This window comes from Castor canadensis, chromosome 1 (genome assembly GCF_047511655.1).
Source record: "Castor canadensis chromosome 1, mCasCan1.hap1v2, whole genome shotgun sequence".
In the NCBI taxonomy this organism is placed as follows: domain Eukaryota; kingdom Metazoa; phylum Chordata; class Mammalia; order Rodentia; family Castoridae; genus Castor; species Castor canadensis.
Genome location: NC_133386.1, coordinates 192,276,900 through 192,295,202, shown reverse-complemented (window position 1 = coordinate 192,295,202; position 18,303 = coordinate 192,276,900). Strand labels below are relative to the sequence as shown.

At 37.7% G+C, this 18,303-nt stretch overlaps 1 pseudogene; it reads right to left on the bottom strand.

Annotated features, from left to right (window-relative positions):
- Positions 1-661: 661 nt before the first annotated feature.
- LOC109702144 (olfactory receptor 5T7-like) lies at positions 662-1,627 on the bottom strand (annotated as a pseudogene).
- Between the last annotated feature and the right edge of the window lie 16,676 nt (positions 1,628-18,303).

The window sequence follows — 18,303 nt, the reverse complement described above, 5'->3', positions numbered from 1 at the left end:
TTAAAAGTTCTGGTAAATACTAAAAATGAAACACTTTTCTGAAATTATATACTTGATTTCTTAGTGAATGTTGTATAGGAATATCATTTACTTATATATTCATACTAATCATTATTTATTTATTTTGGTGGTACTGAGGTTTGAAATCACAGCTTTGCACTTACTAGGCAGGCGCTCTACCACAGAAGCCATGCCTTCAAAGCCCTTTTCTCTGCTCACTTTGGAGATTTGAGGCATTGTAAAATCTTTGTAAATGCCACAATGTACCATCACCCAGCACAATAAAACAAAAGAAATATAAAATCATCATGTGTTGCTGTTCAGATATATAATTTTTTATAATTGCATATAATATATACATATATGCAAATATAAAGAAAGCTAAAGGAAAGGTGTAAGTAAAGACTATGTAAACATGCTTCTGTGTATGTATTTTTGTGTATTACAGGTATTATCAAGTCCTATGAATATTCATATATTAGCATGAATATTGTAAAAAACAAATGACTAATACAATTTTTTTCTGCATTTAAAACAATATAGAAAAACTTATTAAGGTGTTTTTAAAAAGTCCATAGAGAATCTGTAATTTAATACATACCTGTAATGTAATACATATATTTTCATTATACTCTCTTAATAGTTATATAAGATTTTGCTTTCAACTTTTCAATGCAACTTTAGTGTGAAAAATATGCTTATTTATAAACAGGTTCTTTCTAAACACTTTTTGCATTGCTTTATTGACATCTCTGTTCCTCAGACTGTAGATAACAGGATTCAACATCTGAATCACAATAGTGTAAAATATCGACACTATCATGTCATGTTCCAATGCATAGTTAGAACTTCGTCTCTCATACATGAAAAGAACAGTACCATGAAAAACAGACACTCCATTGTGGTGAGAACTACATGTAGAAAAGACTTTTCCTTTCCCTTCAGCAGAGCAAATTCTCAAAATAGCAGTCAGAATGCAACCGTAGGAAATCAGAACAATCGAAACAGTGACTATCTCAATAGAATCAGCACAACAGAAGAGGAGAAGCTGGTTTTTGTGAGTGTCAGAACAAGAAATTGCAAGGAGAGAAGGAATATCACAGAAGATGTGTCTAATTTCATTGGACCCACAGAAGGACAGGGTAAAAGTGTCCACTGTGTGTATAGTAGCATGCACAATTGCACCAACATAAGAACTGATGAGTGTCACATAGAGCCTAGGTGACATGCTCACTGAGTAGAGAAGAAGATTGTAGATGGCTACATAGCAGTGATAAGACATTGCAGCCGACAGAAAGCATTCTGTGGTCCCAAACATGACAGCAAGAAACATTTGTGCAGCACATCCAAAGAAAGAAATGACTTTCTTCTTTGACATAAAATCTACTCACATATTTGGTGTGATAACAGAGGAATAGCAGGCATCTATTGGGGACAGCACACTCAGAAAATAGTACATGGGGTTGTGGAGTTGGGAATCCCCAATGACCAGAACAATCAGTTCTAAATTTCCCATGATAGTGAAAAAGAAAATTGAAAGAAACAGAAGGAAGAAAATGATCTGCAGCTCAGTGTTGTCTGAGAATCCCTTCAGCACAAATAGAGTGACTTCAGTGACATTCCTCATGTTGAAACCTCATAAAACACACTAGAAAATAGTCATAAGATGGTATTTTATATTATCTGGGAAGAATGAACAGCACTTTGACACTAAAGTACACTAAAGAATATGAAAGTTCTAGTGTTTGTGACACTCACTGCTGTATCAACTAGAAAATATGGATGTTTATACAGTGACTGGAATGGGGCGATTGTTTAAATTCAGATCAACTCTTTAATGTACCACTGAATCTATGTTATTTGTTCCTTCCATATCAAACAAGGCTAAAATTTAATGAGAAAGGCTTAAAATTTTCTTTGACATCAGAATTGCAGATCTGTCAGCAATTTTGTAGAATCATTTATTGTAATGTATACAGTAGATCAGTGTAAACATTAATATTTATTACAAAAGATTGACATAGATATTTTGGAACAAATGTGTTAAAAAAAGACTCAAATAATTTTAATAGTAAAATGCACTGAATTATATTGTTTATACAATGTATTCTCAGGGTTAAATTCAATATAATGCATTTCAGATTATGATATTTTACTTGAGTAAACTTTGGAGAATTGAAAATTTCTCTAATGATCTTTTTTAAATGTACATGAAAATGCTCACAATCCCAATATCTACATTACAGTAGGCTATTTTTGTTTTTAAGAAATGAAATATTTTGACTAAATTTATGTTGTGACAAATTAAATTTATTTTTTAATATCTTGTTTGTGGAATCCCAGCTCATCATATGTGTACTTAAGTTGACATTTTTTCCTGGCATGTTTAATTTATAAATCTTGTGTGTGTATGTATAAGCATCTTCAAAATCGTTCTTTAACTGCTGTTGTAAGGTTAATGTGATACTCAAGGTATCAGGAAAACCAGGGTGTTTATTTTAAAGATCTCAGTCATAAACTGCTTAAGCTTTTCATATATGAATATGTAAATTTTTTTGAGGATGGTTCTTATTATAGAGTCAATGTAAAGCATTGTCGCTGTGCTCTACTGCTACTTTTAAGAAAACCAGTTTTTAAACTTATTTCAAACAGGTCTCATTAGGATATAGGCATTCAGCAGTTAACACTCTGGCTCAGACCAGAGGAGAAAAAGAAAGAAAAAAGAAAGAGAAAGAAAGAAAGAGAAAAGGAGGACCGCAGCATGCAGAAGGAATCTTAAAGTTTGGGTAATTAAAAAAAAAATGACCTTAGCTTGTTTCATTCTTTTGTAAATAATCTGGGATTTAATTCTCCCTTATAATACATGAGTCTATTAACAAATGGGTTTCTATAAATTGTTTTTGTGAAAAAATAATTTTAAGGTTGCTTTCATTCTGTTTTTTCTTTCATGCAAATATAAAACTCTAAGTTAAAAGTGTTCAGAAGTTATTTTCAACAAGTAACACACACACAAACACACACACACACACACACATATATGGTATTAAGGATATGGGTTTTTTTTGGAAAGTAAAAGGTTAAAAAATACTTTTAAAAAATAGGATGAAGACAAGCTTCCCCAGAGGATACAAAATAAGTTGTCATAAAAAGGTGGAGCTTATAAAGGCTCATAGAAGTGTTTAAGTTGACTAAAATTCAGTTGCTTTAAAGGTTTTATAAGGTCAAAATTTAATGTACTTGTGTTAAGCTAAAACTTAATTCTCTAAGCTCATAACAACAATGCTATCTTAAAAATATTACATTTTCTTGATAACTTTTATATAAAAAACTGTCTTCAAAATGTTTTTTTTTTGTCAAGATAACTGTCAGGAATTTTTAGTACTACAGGTTATCAAGACAACAAGAGGTTATTAAAACATAAAGAGACAAGAGGCAGCTGAGCACAGGGAGTGCTGCTGCACTGATAAGAGGATTGAGACAGATTGACTTATGCAAAGAAAAGTAAAAAAAAAGCCAAAGTTCACCCTTCAGATAGGATAAAAAAAAATCTCAAAAAGAAGCACTACATTGGAGGTCAAGACTTCCAGTTTTTATTACAGTCAACAGAATGGAGACGTTAGTCTTACTTTTTCCATATGTCTGGCAGAGGGAATTTTTGGCCTAGAATGGCCAGATTGGGCCTATTATTTTAGGGAGGGCTCCATTGACTATAGGTTGGTGGGATCCTGCTGTATGTCATGATCCATCTGTTAATGTCAACAATCTGGGATGTGATCCCTTATCAACATGTGAGCCATGATACTTGGCTATTAGGTTTCCTAATTCCACACTTAGTCCCCATAAATAACTACCTGTGTTCTCTAGCGATTTTTATCAGGGTTTTGACTATTAAGGTAACTGAGTCATAACTAAATAAAAATTCATTTAAGAGTTGGTTTATGTAAATTTTTTTAGATGACCTCATGGTTAAAAAACTTGGGTGATTCTAATGAAATTGGTACCCTATATGTGTCTGTGACTAGGCTATTTTGGGTCAGTGACACTGTTTCTCTCCCACCAAATGATGAGAAAAATCTCAGGTTTTACTTCAAGAGCAAAATTAAACTAATATGTATACATAGCCTCTATAGAGCCATGATGCTCTTGCTGGTTCCTATATATTAAATATATTTATGTTTTTTAATTATATCAAGCCTTCTAAAATACAAAATTTAGATAAATATGGTAGCAAAAGTTCATGGTACTGATAAACTGCTCTGTTAGTTGCTAAATTGTCCATCAGAATTATAACTATGCCTCTTTTAAGTTTTTGGCATTACAATTTTCATCATTCTAGGGCACTAACAATCAAGTCTATAAAAAATGACTCTAATAAGGACTTATGTATCAACCACATTAATTCTTTAGATGTCTACTTTTGTTGGATTTTGTTTTGTATTGTCCTTGTCTAGAAGCCCACTGCCTAAGAGCCACTCCATCTAAGCCTCTGGCACTGACACCCACTTGATCTGTTCATTACTCCCCACCCTCATGACGAGGGATGAAAATGACCAATTCAGAGAGATCTGCAGTCTTACCCCCATAACACCTTGAATGCACCTGATCTCATCTGAACTAGGAAGCTAAGCAGGGTTGGGCCTGGTTAGTACTTGGATGGGAGACATCTTCAGAGGAGACTGCTCAGAGACAAGCAGATTGGAGACAAAGAGGGGAAGGCTGTCAAAGGTCAAGTGGAGTTACTTATGCCAGACCTCTGAATAATAACCAAGGCTGAGAAGATTGAGGAAATGGTTCTTATACATGTGTGGCTATCTGACATTAAAGCCCTTCCAGAGACAAGCTCATATTTTTTTAGACAGGGTCTTCTACTTAAATAGAGACAAAATGACTGTTTTTATTGCCTCTAAACATGTCCTTTGATACTGCTGCCATGGTAATTCTACTCAGTAGAAAAAAATAAAAGATATTGTCTGTGTAAAAGAATAAAATATCCAACCATTAAAACCCCATTGAAGGGGCCCTTTTGTTGTTGTCTTTTCTATCCCCACTGCAACTGGACAACAACCCTGCTCTAATCACTCTGGATGCTGACTAGTCTACTCATGGTTCAGAGGACACACCCCTGCTCTTCTCTACACACTTGGACTCTTACCTTTTTGGGTTGGCCAATGTGCTGAATATTGCAAGAAAGCCATTGTTGGGACCTCCACACAGCCATACCTTGTATCATGCACACACAAACAGGTCAGGTGTTACATCAGCTCATATACTCCCCAGGTTTACATGGTTGCTGGTAAGCCATACTGAAAGTCCCAAGTAAAGAAAACAACATAAGCTACATTTGTCATGGAAACCAGAGCATGGGTCTTATCTTAGGAGCATGTTTGATGTTACCCTGCCTTGTTCCCTTGGTATTGTAGTCTATCAGGACTATGATAGAGGCCACTATAGAGAGAACAACAACTGCACATGTAATGGATGGTATAAAAATACAAACCCCTAAATCAAGATGATGCCCTTTGACCCTAGGTGGGTCCAAGCATCAAAGAGGGGAATAATGTAGAAGGGAGGAGGACCAAAAGAGAAACAAACAGCTTGTATTTTGATAAAGTAGCAGGGGGGAAGGGATGGCATAGCAGAGAGACAAAAATCTAAAGACTCTAAATGTGAAGAAGTCACGTAGCACTGGGAGTGAAGTAGCCAAAACAGTTACATGCAACCATGTATGGGTTAAACCTCTCTTTTTGCTTCTGTAACCTGTTTGCAAAGGTATACAATGTGTGACCCCTTTGTTCTCAGGGCTCAGCCTTTGGATGTGAATCCACTGAGCCACTGCTGGAACTCTAATGAATACTGCTTCTTGAAAAGCCTTGGTGTCCCGTGTTTCTGTTCGAGAGTCCTGTAACATACTTCTACAAAGTCAGTTTGAGTAAATGGTAAATATTGCAATAGTTTAGGCTTTGTGATAAAATATTAAATTTACAAAAGAGAAGAGAAATAATAACAACCATCATTGAGCACTTGCAATGGGAATGAAATTTTGCAAATTTTATAATTTACCTCATGGTAAATTTCAATGCTAATGATTGCCAGAGTTAAGACTCAGTTCAAATTGTCAGTTACACTGCATTGCAATTTTCACCATGTCTTCCTGTCAACTACTATATTTTAGGTTCACTTTGCCAGTGTACTCCTTGCAACACACCCCATGAGATTAAAACAAAATCTGAATCTTGTGTGTTTGGACAATTTAAACCATTAAAAATAGAGGAATAATGTGAAATAAGTAGTAATATGAAATGACTTCTAAATTCAATAGTTTGACATAAATTTTAAAGAATTATTTTTTGTTTTCTTAATTATACCAAAATATAAAAAATCCAAATATTTGAATATGTCAACAAATGTTCCCAACTCCATATTAATTCATTCATGGATGTCCTTACTTTGAATGACATTGATCCATCAAGAAAATGAAAGCTTACACCCTATAGAGAGTATACTTATTTACTTCTGTAAATGTAAATTTAATGTACTCTATTTTTCTTTTATTTCTAAGAAGTGTTGGTTTCTAACTCCTAGTCTTAACTCTTATTACTCAGATGTTGATTAATACATGATTCACACAAGAAATAAGCAAGAACTACCCTGTTTACTGGCTAAAGTGTCCAGTACAAAATAGTATAGTTTTCCTTAAATTTTTATATTCTGTCTTCCAAATTGTTAATCAAATTATCTGAGGTTTTCTCTTACCCAAGGATCAGCATATGCACGTTTCAGTCCAACATGAATATGGCTAGCATAGTTGTTTATAATCATTCATTCAACAGTTATTAAACCAAAAGGAGATGCTCCAGGAGGAATGTTTCCAAATTAATTTTTTTCAAAATAGCAATATAATGATTTACTTCATAATAAACAAAAGACAAATGTTCTGGCATAATGCCTGCCCTGTTGCTGTTTGCTTCAGTTGGCAGTGTTTTCTGGCATCTGTGGAAGGTGCTTCAGGTTTGCATTTCCTGATTAGTAAAGTTGAATACCTTTTCATACACATGTTGGTCATTTTCTTTTTAGAAGAAAAGAATATTCAAGTATATTATGTTACATAAATTAGACACATTTTGCTATTGAGTTTCAGAGTTCCTTATTTATTTTCTACATTAATCTGGAGTTTTATAGTGGATTTGTAACTATTTTCAGGTTTGCAATTTGCCTTACTCTGTTCCTTCTGTTTATTGCTATGCAGAAGCCTTGTACTTTGATGTATTTCTATCAATCTAATTTTGGTTTGGTTGCTTGACTTTGGGGTCATATCCATAAAACCATCACCAAACAAAAGGCCCGAAGATTTTTCCTAATGACTTGTGCTGAATATTTTCTTTTCAGATATTATGTTTAAATCTTTAATCCATTTTGAGTTTTTTTTAAATTGTGTTAAAAGAAGGTCTCATTTCATTTCCCTGATCCCCTACCTCAATATTCTGTCCACAAACTGCTTTCCCTATTCTACTTTCAACTTCTGAGAAATCAGGTTGTAGATTCTTCTCATGAGTGAAATCTGGAAATGTTTGTGATCCTGTGCCTGTTTTATATTACTTAACTTTGTCACAATGGCTGGGTTTCAGGTTTTTATGGGTTAATTGCATTCAATTACATAACTACACTTTTTTAATCCACTCATCTACTGATGGACATTTTAGGTTGACTCCACATCCTGGCTATTATGACTACTGCTACAGTAAACAAGGAAGTTTATCTCTCTATTCTATATATTAGAAGAATGGACTGCAGGAGGTCTCAAAAGGTGATAATTGGCCAAAGAAACACTTATCCTTTCCAGGAAACATCTGCTTGCACCTGAGAGACATCTCTGTCCTCAAGCAATAAAAAAAAGGCTCTAAAGACCCAAATTCCAACCTGTCCCATGGAACCACTGATTTCAGGGTCCCTCTGCATGCCCCCATGCAGGCTCTCTCTTCTCTTCTCCACAAATAAAATCTTTCTGACCTCTGCTGCTGGAGACCATCTCTGCTTTCATTCTCAGAGTGGACCCAAGAACCCTCAACTGCTAAAAATTCCTGCATTTTCTGTGTATTATTTGGCCACCTATGAAGAGACACTTTCTCACTTGAGGTCGGTACAGGTTGTTGCAAACTGGATGGGATTCCCTAGGCAGTGGCCATGATCCCCTGGCACTCTGATGAAGTCTGTCCTCCAGGAAAGCCCCCTGACCACACCTTAGCTATGGTGGATCTCTCAGGCTGACCTCTCTCTCTCTCTCTTTCTCTCTCTCTCTCTTGCTATAAAGGCTTTGTCTCTCGGTAACCTGGAGAAAAAGCTCCAAGTTCTCTACAGCTGTTAAGGCAGGCAACCAGAGAAATTGGGAGCCACCTGGAGTCTTATACTGGACTGCCAATGCTACATGGGCAAAGCTAAAACCTCAGTCCACCAAGGCTGTTTGTCCTTTCAACTCTCGGTTTCCTCCATCCTTAAACTCTCTCCCTTTCAGATCTGACCGGCTTAGGAGGAGGTACAAAAACAGCCTATGGAAAGGAAAATTTCTCTTCAGTCTATAAGGGTGCTTTGACTGGGGCAACTTCCCATTAATACTTGAAGGCTAAAGATGCAACTTCTTGACCTGATCTGAAGCTCCAAAGGTGGCTAAGTATCGGACTCCTCCAGCCATGTCCTTGGCAAACAGAAAATCAGATCTCTACACTTTCTTCACATTTCCTGTGGCCCAAGAGTGGAGGTCATCCCTCACTTTCAGTGCTCCAGTGCTGCCTCTGGCAGGATCAACCTGGACAGCAGTGATGACCAATAATCCTTCAAGCATTGAACCTGGGAACATTCTTTCCCCCAAACCTCAGCTGCTTCTTCTTCTTTCCCTAGTAGATAAAGATGGGTGGCCTCCCCCTTTGTTCTAAACAGCAGTGGACTTCCTTCTTCAGTCTGGGAGAGATCCCTACATCCCCTGTGACAGACACCAAAAAGTGCTACTCTCTAACTTGGACTTAACTGTTTTTGTTAAGCATTGGTTGATCTGGTTAAGCAGGTTCCAATAGTCTGCCCTCTGGGGAGAGAAGAGTTAAGGGGATAGAGACCTCAATAGTCTCTGTTTTTGTCCCTTACTGCACTGGGTGGGGGGTGGGGAACAGTGCCTTCAGATGCTCCCTCCCTTCTTGCAGAAAATATATTTGTCTCGTATATAGTGGGGACAAAATCTACCCCCTCAGATGTCCCCATCCATGCCTCCACAAGGGTCCTCTCTCTGGCCATGCAAGCCCTCTTGGTTATTTAGATAGAGTTGTTTTTAAATTACAAGTCTTCAGCTGGTAGAGGAGAACCAGGTACCTGGGTCACAAGGCAAACAGGCAAAACAATAAAAATTGATCAGTGTCACTACAGTGTTGTGGCTGCTGCCAGTCATACCTAAATGTCTTTCCCTTGAACTTAGCCACAGGTGGCAGTGGCAGGAGAGCACAAGAGAGAGGGATGCCCTCCCCATGTAGGAAATCTCCTCACCTGGGAACACTTAGGCAAAAGGAGAAAACCTCTATTAAGGTGATTGATTTTCCTTTGCTTCCCTTTTTACATGGGGAATCAAGCTTCCAGGATCCTGGGAGGGTCCCACCTTCTGGGCTTATTAAACATTGGAAAGACCTTGATCCACAAAGTCTTCAATAAAAGCGACTCAAGTTTTACTGTAGCAGGCCTGGCCACAAAATCCTCTGGGAGATGGGGAAAAATGGCCAGAAGGAGGGAACATTAATCATAATACCATTCTTCAATTAGATATGTTCTGTAAAAAGGAGGAAAAGAGGAATGAAGTCCCATATATTTAACTTTTCTTTTTCCTAAGAGACTACCCATAATGACTGAGCAAACACAGGCTAGATACCCAGACCACAGTGACCCTTTACTAAATGTCTCCAAAACTCCCTTGAGGAACCAGAACCAAAAAACTATCTAATTCCCAAGGGCCCCCAACAATGTCAAGGGGGCCTACTCTGTGGCAGAAATCAAATTTCCAGGGGAGCATAGGAGATATAGCCTACCCTGAGGAAATTGGTTGATTCCTCATCAGCTTCCCCTTTTCCCCACAACCCAGCTACCTCATACCCCCAACATCATCCCACAAGACTCTACCCTCCCTGTTAATTCCTGGAGAGGATACGACTCGCATTGCTTTTAGATTAACTGTACAGCAAGGACCTTTAGAAACCCCAGTAACTTTCCTACAGTGATTTAAGGATGCTTTCAAAAACATACCAACAGTGTACTGGAGTCACAGGAGGAAGAGAGTGCCCTAAAAGATAAATTTCTAACACAATCAGCCCCAGATATTCATAAAAAGTGAAGCAGAGATCTAAACCAATTGGATCATGTAGCCACATCCCTGTACTATAATAGGGAATTTAAAAAAAGAAGGACGTAGGGAGGGAAAAGAAAAAGGATAAATTGCAGGAGGCTCTGATAGCAGCACTCAGAGAGGTTCCCCTGGGGCACAGTCCAAGCCAGAGGACATGTTTTCAATGTGGAAAGGGAAGCCATCTGAGGAGTGAGTGCCCCTGAAGGAAGTGACTTCTGGGACCCTACCCCATTTGCTGGGAAAATCATTAGAAGCACACTGTCCTTGATTCCCTATGGAACTGAGGCCAGAGCCTCCCATCTAATTATGGGTCCTGGGGCTTCCTATCCAGGCTCCTGTAACCACCACAAAAGCAGAGGAGCCCAGGGTGATACTTACTATTGAAAAGTCCAAGGTCAGCCTCCTTAACAATACAGGAACCAGCATTTCAGATATTCCTTTCTCTCCTGGACCCAAGTCCTTCAAGAAAATTACTATTTGGGGCATATCAGACAAGCCCCTAGACAATTATTTCACTCAGAGTGTAGCCTGCTCCTGGGGAGATTTCCACTTCTGTCAACCTTTTTATTTATTCTAGAAACTTCTATTACTCTGCTAGGGTGAGACCCTAGCACCCCCAGGAGAGTACTTTTGCTTAACCCTGATAGAGAAACAAGTAGACTCCATGTGTGGACAGGAATGAACAGTGGTTCCAGTCCTAATTAATCTCAAGGACCCCTCTTTGGTTTCCCCATCAAAGACAATACCCTTTCAGACCAGAAGTTATAGAGGGGCTTATTCCCATAATCAAAGATTTAAAAAGACAGAGACTGCAAATAGAATACTCCAGCCTATATAATGCTCCTATTCTTGGTGTAAAGAAGGGACCTAACAAATGAGTGTTAGTCCAAGATATCTGCCTGACGATTGAAGCAGTAGTGCCTCTCCACTCTGTAGTTCCAAATCCCTATAAGCTTTTAGCCCAAATACCTCCAGGTACTGTTCAGTACTCTGTCCTGGACTTAAAGGAAGCCTTCTTTTGCATTCCCTTACATCCTAAAAGTCAACCTATCTTTACCTTTGAGGACCCCACACGAAAGGCTGGATAGGTCACATGGACTGTTTTCCCCCAGGGATTCAGAGACAGCCCAAATCTCTTTGGATTGGCTATAACCCAAGACTTGGCAGAATGACAATATCCACAACCTACTCTGCTGCAATATGTAGATGATCTCCTCTTCTGTTGAATGACTGAGCATGTCATTTCATGAGCCACTGAACCCTTACTAATTTTCTTAACAGATAGAGGCTATCCTGTATAGTTATCCTTATCTCAACCAGCAATAACCCTTGTTTCTTCCTATTATTGCTTATACTCTCTCTACAACAAAATTAGAAATAAGGGCAAAATAGTATCTGCTGGGTATTGAGGGAGTGGGGGAGAGAGGAAAGGGGCAGAGTGGGTGGTAAGGGAGGGGGTGGGGGCAGGGGGGAGAAATGACCCAAGCCTTGTATGCACATATGAATAATAATAATAAAAAAAAACAGAGGCTATAAAATCTCTAAAGAAAAAAGCCCAATTGTGTCAGTCTAGGGTTACATATTTTGGTCTTGTCCTTGAGAAAGAAATGAGGGCTCTAGGAAAAGACAGAATCCATCTAATCTTGATATTTCCTCTACCTAAGACTCTGAAACAATTGAGGGCCTTTCTGGGGGTGATAGGATACTATAAGATTTGGATCCTGGGATATGCTGACCTAGCCAGGCCCTTATATCAAATCCTTAAAGAAGCACAGACGGATTCCCAGCCCTGTATTGAATGGGATGACAAGTCAGAAAAAGTATTTCACCAGTTAAGAAAGGCCCTTATGACAGCTCTAACCCAGGGTCTCCCAGTACAGGACAAGTTTCAATTATATGTCTATGAAAAGGGAGGATTGGTCCTGGGTGAAGTCACTTAGTTCTTGGCCATCACTCCCCAGCCAGAGGGCTACTCATGTAAAGAATTAGATCAAGTAACCAAGGAATGGCCAGGATGTCTTAGAACAGTCCCTACAGTTAGCCTTCTATGGCCTGAAGCACAAAAACTTATCTTAAATCAGCCCCTGACAGTTTACACCTCACATGACCTAGGGAAAAATTTAAACTCAAAAGGGAAATTACCCTAATAGTTCTAGGGATAACAGCATTGATCACAATCCTAGCTGGAATCAGCTATGGGGTGATTGCCAATCATTATACTACAAAAAATCCCCTAACCAAGTAGTAGAGGGCACCTCAGACCAGGCAGACCTTGCCCTTAAGGACATGCAAAGGTCTTTGTTGTCCCTTGCCTGTATGGTCATGTACCACAACCTGGCCCTAGATTTTCTTTTAGCTAAACAAGGAGGGTTCTATGTCATTGCCAATACTTCCTGTTACACATATATAAACACTGAAGACATTGTAGAAGAGCACGCAGACTACATTCTCCAACAGACTAAATGGATCCAGGAACAGTCCCTTGTAACTTAGGTTTTTATATAGATATGAGACCAAATAAAATCATGCTCCCCTCGAGGACATGGTTTTTATCCTTTCTGGGGCATTTAGTTGCCATTATTCCCTTACTTGTGGTTGAGCCTTGGATTTTAAACTTACTGGTCAAGTTTGTTTCCTCTTGCCTAGAATCCATCAAACTTCAGATGCCCCTGATGGAGGTGAAAGCCCATCAAACTACAGATGCACCTGACGGAGATGAAAATGACCTACAATTATGGTCCCCTTGATAACCCCTCTCTGGTCAGCCCTGATGCTGCAAGCCCCATCATTGCCCCTGTCAGCAAGAAGCAGTCACTGAATAGACTTCTTTGTCCCTGTTCCTAAAAACAATTAGGATCTCGCTGAGAGGAGTGACTTGAAGGGCAAACTGCAGGAGGTCTCAAAATGTGAAAGTTTGCCAAGGAGACACTTACTCTTCTCAGGAAATGTCTGTTTGCCCCTGAGAGACATCTCTGCACTCAGGCAATAAAAAAAGGCTATAAAAACCCAATTTCCAACCTGATCTATGGAACCACTGTTTTCTGGGTCCCTCTGCATGCCCCCATAAAGCCTCTGTCTTCTCTTCTCTACAAATAAAATCTTTCTAACCTCTGCTGCTGGAGTCTGCCTCTGCCTTCATTCTCAGAGTGAACCCAAAACCCTCAACAGCTGGAAATTTCTACATGTCTTCTGTGCATCATATTAATTTCCTTTCCTTTGTACATGGTGGTACTAATGAATTGTGCAGTTGTCATCTATTTCTCCTTAATTTTTTATAAGCCTCCATACTGTTACTCATGAAACCTTATCAATGAACAATTCCACCAACTGCACATGAGTTCTTTGTCCACATCCTCACTATCCTCACCAATTTTTAATTGTGTTCTTAATTATAGTGATTCTCACATGAGAAAGGTTGAAATTTTCTTGTGGTTTTTATTTGAATTTCCATAATAATTAATGATTTTGAGTATTTTCATTTATCTTATGGCTATTTGTATTTTCTCTTTTGAGAAATGACTACTCAAATCTTGACTGATTTTAGTTAATCATTATTATTAGTTTTATTTTTGCCACTGAGTTCTCTATACATTTTGGATATTAACATCATGTCAGATGTAGTTTTCAAATATTGTTTCTGTTTAGTTTTATGTAGTCCTATTTGCCAATATTATTTATTTTGTTTTCTTTGTTTAGGCTCATATAGAAAACATTCTTGACCATTCCAATGTTCTGAAGTTTCTCTCTCTTACTTTTTTTCTAGTACTATCACAGTAGTAAGGCTTATTGTATTACAGATAATTAGGGGAAAGTTTTTTGAATTAACTGGGTGATGGCATTAACTTTCTCAAATTAAACATAACTTGATTTAAAAAAGCAAGAAAATATCCACTGGAGACTTTTAAGTTCCTCAATCTTAACTTCTGAAATTCTGATTATGTCAATTGAAATTATGCTTTTGGTTATTAATGTACTGGAAAAGTCAGTAACACCAGAAGGTCTGAGGTTTAAGAAAAACACTGAGGTATGTGAACAGAGACCTTCCAAACAAAATTGAAATGCCAGTTGTAGTGCTGCACACAGCTATAATACTAGCACTGAGGAGGATGAGGCAGGAAGTTTGTGAGTTTGAGGCACCTTGATATACATAGTGAGTTTATATCAGCTGGTGATCCATAGCAAAAATAAAATTGGATTTCTTAGATAAAGTGTGGTCCTTCAGTTGATTTTTGGTTTTAAATTTTAATATGGAATTTATAATTCTTCTGAAATTGAATGACTTGTCATATGCTCAATTTCTTGAAGAGATTCAATGTGTTTTCTACACAAGGTTTATACACCTGTAAATGTGTTCTGTTTAGAGCATCCTTATGTCATGTTTTCCAGAACTACTGCCTGTGCTGCAGCTTCAGAATGAAGGCCCTGTGGATTTTCCAGGTCCTTCCTACATGTCACATTTATTCTCAGGCAGTGCCAGGCTCTGTGACCCTGTCCAGCATCTCCCTTCTCCTCTAGTCCCCAGCATCAATTTTCTGTTATTGATCAGACATGAGATGCCATGGAACATCCCAGGTGCTTAGCATAAGAAAAACCAGGGGAGTAACCTCACCTTCACTGATAGATCAGACCTGCTAATTATTTTTTTCTATCTAGATTCATGAAAATTTAACAGCTGTTTCTGTCTCAATAGATAAAGTATGATTCATCATATCTGAATAAAAGTGTGGTAAGTACTATATAAGTGCTTATGTCTATATTATTTTCCAAAAGCTTTGAAGCAAATAAGTTTTATTTTTCATTTTTATTTATTTATTTATTTATTTTTATTATTCATATGTGCATACAATGCTTGGGTCATTTCTCCCCCCTGCCCCCACCCCCTCCCTTACCACCCACTCTGCCCACTCCCTCTCCCCCCTCCCCTCGATACCTGGCAGAAACTATTTTGCCTTTATCTCTAATTTTGTTGAAGAGAGATTATAAGCAATAATAGAAAGGAACAAGGGTTTTTGCTGGTTGAGATAAGGATAGCTATACAGGAAATTGACTCACAGTAATTTCCTGTGCATGTGTGTTACTTTCTAGGTTAATTCTTTTTGATCTAACCTTTTCTTTAGTTCCTGGTCCCCTTCTGCTATTGGCCTCAGTTGCTTTTAATGTATCTGCTTTGGTTTCTCTGCATTGAAGGCAACAAATGCTAGCTAATTTTTTAGGTGTCTAACGTATCCTCATACCTCCCTTGTGTGCTCTTGCTTTTACCTTGTGATCAAAGTTCAATCCCCTTGTTGCATTTGCCCTTGATCTACTGTCCACATATAAGGGAGAACATATAATTTTTGGTCTTTTGGGCCAGGCTAACCTCACTCAGAATGATGTTCTCCAATTCCATCCATTTACCAGTGAATGATAACATTTCGTTCTTCTTCATGGCTGCATAAAATTCCATTGTGTATACATACCACATTTTCTTGATCCATTTGTCAGTGGTGGGGCATCTTGGCTGTTTCCATAACTTGGCTATTGTGAATACTGCTGAAATAAACATGGGTGTGCAGGTGCCTCTGGAGTAACCTGTGTCACAGTCTTTTGGGTATATCCACAAGAATGGTATTGCTGGATCAAATGGTAGATCAATGTTTAGCTTTTTAAGTAGCCTCCAAATTTTTCTCCAGAGTGGTTGTACTAGTTTAAATTCCCACCAACAGTGTAAGAGGGTTCCTTTTTCCCCGAATCCTCACCAACACCTGTTGTTGGTGGTGTTGCTAATGATGGCTATTCTGACAGGGGTGAGGTAGAATCTTAGTGTGGTTTTAATTTGCATTTCCTTTATTGCTAGAGATGGTGAGCATTTTTTCATGTGTTTTTTGGCCATTCAAATTTCTTCTTTTGAGAACGTTCTGCTTAGTTCACTTGCCCTTTTCTTTATTGGTTCATTAGTTTTGGGAGAATTTAGTTTTTTAAGTTCCTTATATATTCTAGTTAACAGACCTTTGTCTGATGTGTAGCTGGCAAATATTTTCTCCCACTCTGTGGGGTGTTCTCTTCAGTTTAGAGACCATTTCTTTTGATGAACAGAAGCTTTTTAGTTTCATGAGGTCCCATTTATCTATGCTATCTCTTAGTTGCTGTGCTGCTGGGGTTTCTTTGAGAAAATTCTTATCTATATGTACTAACTCTAGAGTATTTCCTACTCTTTCCTATATCAACATTAGAGTTTGTGGTCTGATATTAAGATCCTTGATCCATTTTGATTTAATATTGGTGTAGGGTGATATACATGGATCTAGTTTCAGTTTTTTGCAGACTGCTAACCAGTTTTCCCAGCAGTTTTTGTTGAAGAGGCTGCTTTTTCTACATCATATATTTTTAGCACCTTTGTCAAAGACAAGTTGGTTATAGTTGTGTGGCTTCATATCTAGGTCCTCTATTCTATTCCACTGGTCTTCATGTCTGTTTTTGTGCCAGTACCATGCTGTTTTTAGCGTTATTGCTTTGTAATATAGTTTGAAGTCAGGTATCGTGATACCTCCAGCATTGTTCTTTTGACTGAGTATTGCCTTGGCTATTCGTGGCCTCTTGTGTTTCCATATAAATTTAACAGTAGATTTTTCAATCTCTTTAATGAATGTCATTGGAATTTTGATGGGAAGTGCATTAAACATGTAGATAACTTTTGGGAGTATAGACATTTTACTATGTTGATTCTACCTAATTCTACCAATCCATGAGCATGGGAGATGTCTCCACTTTCTATAGTCTTCTGCAATCTCTTTCTTCAGAATTTTATATTTTTCCTTGTAGAGGTTGTCCAAATCTTTTGTTAGGTTTACACCTAGGTGTTTGATTTTTTTGAGGCTATTGTAAAAGGAATTGTTTTCATATATTCTTTTTCAGTTTGTTCATTATTAGTGTATAGAAATGCTAATGATTTTTCTCTGTTGATTTTTGTATCCCGCTACCTTGCTGTAGCTATTGATGGTGTCTAGGAGCTTCTGAGTAGAGTTTTTTGGTCTTTAAGGTATAGGATCATGTCATCTGCAAATAGGGATATTTTGACAGTTTCTTTACTTATTTGTATTCCTTTTGTTCCTTCTTCTTGCCTAATTGCTCTGGCTAGGAATTCCAGTACTATGTTGAATAGGAGTGGAGATAGTGGGCATCCTTGTCTGGCTCCTGATTTTAGAGGGAATGGTTTCAGTTTTTCTCCATTAAGTATAATGCTGGCTGTAGGTTTGTCATATATAGCTTTTATAATGTTGAGGTACTTTCCTTCTATTCCTAGTTTTCTTAGAGCTTTTATCATGAAATGGTGTTGGATCTTATCAAAGGCTTTTTCTGCATCTATTGAGATGATCAAGTGGTTTTTATCTTTGTTTCTGTTAATGTGGTTTATTACATTTATTGATTTTTGTATGTTAAAACACCCCTGCATCCCTGGGATGAAGCCTACTTGGTCGTGGTGAATAACCTTTTTGATGTGTTGTTGAATTTGGTTTGCCATTATTTTGTTGAGGATTTTTGCATCAATGTTCATGAAGGAGATTGGCCTATTGTTCTTCTTTTTGGAGGTGTCTTTGCCTGGTTTTGGAATAAGTGTAATAGTGGCTTCATAAAATGTGTTAGGCAGTTTTCCTTCCCTTTCTATTTCATAGAACAGTTTAAGGAGGGTTGGTATCAGTTCTTTTTCAAAGGTCTGAGAAAATTCAGCAGAGAATCCATCAGGTCCTGGACTTTTGTTTGTGGGGAGAATCTTGATTGCTGCTTCAATTTCATTTTCTGTTATAGGTCTATTCAGGTGATTAATTTCCTCTTGGTTCAGTTTTGGATGATCATATGTATCTAGAAATCTGTCCATTTCTTTAAGATTTTTAAATTTATTTGAATATAGGTTCTTAAAGTAGTCTCTGATGATTTCCTGGACTTCCATGGTG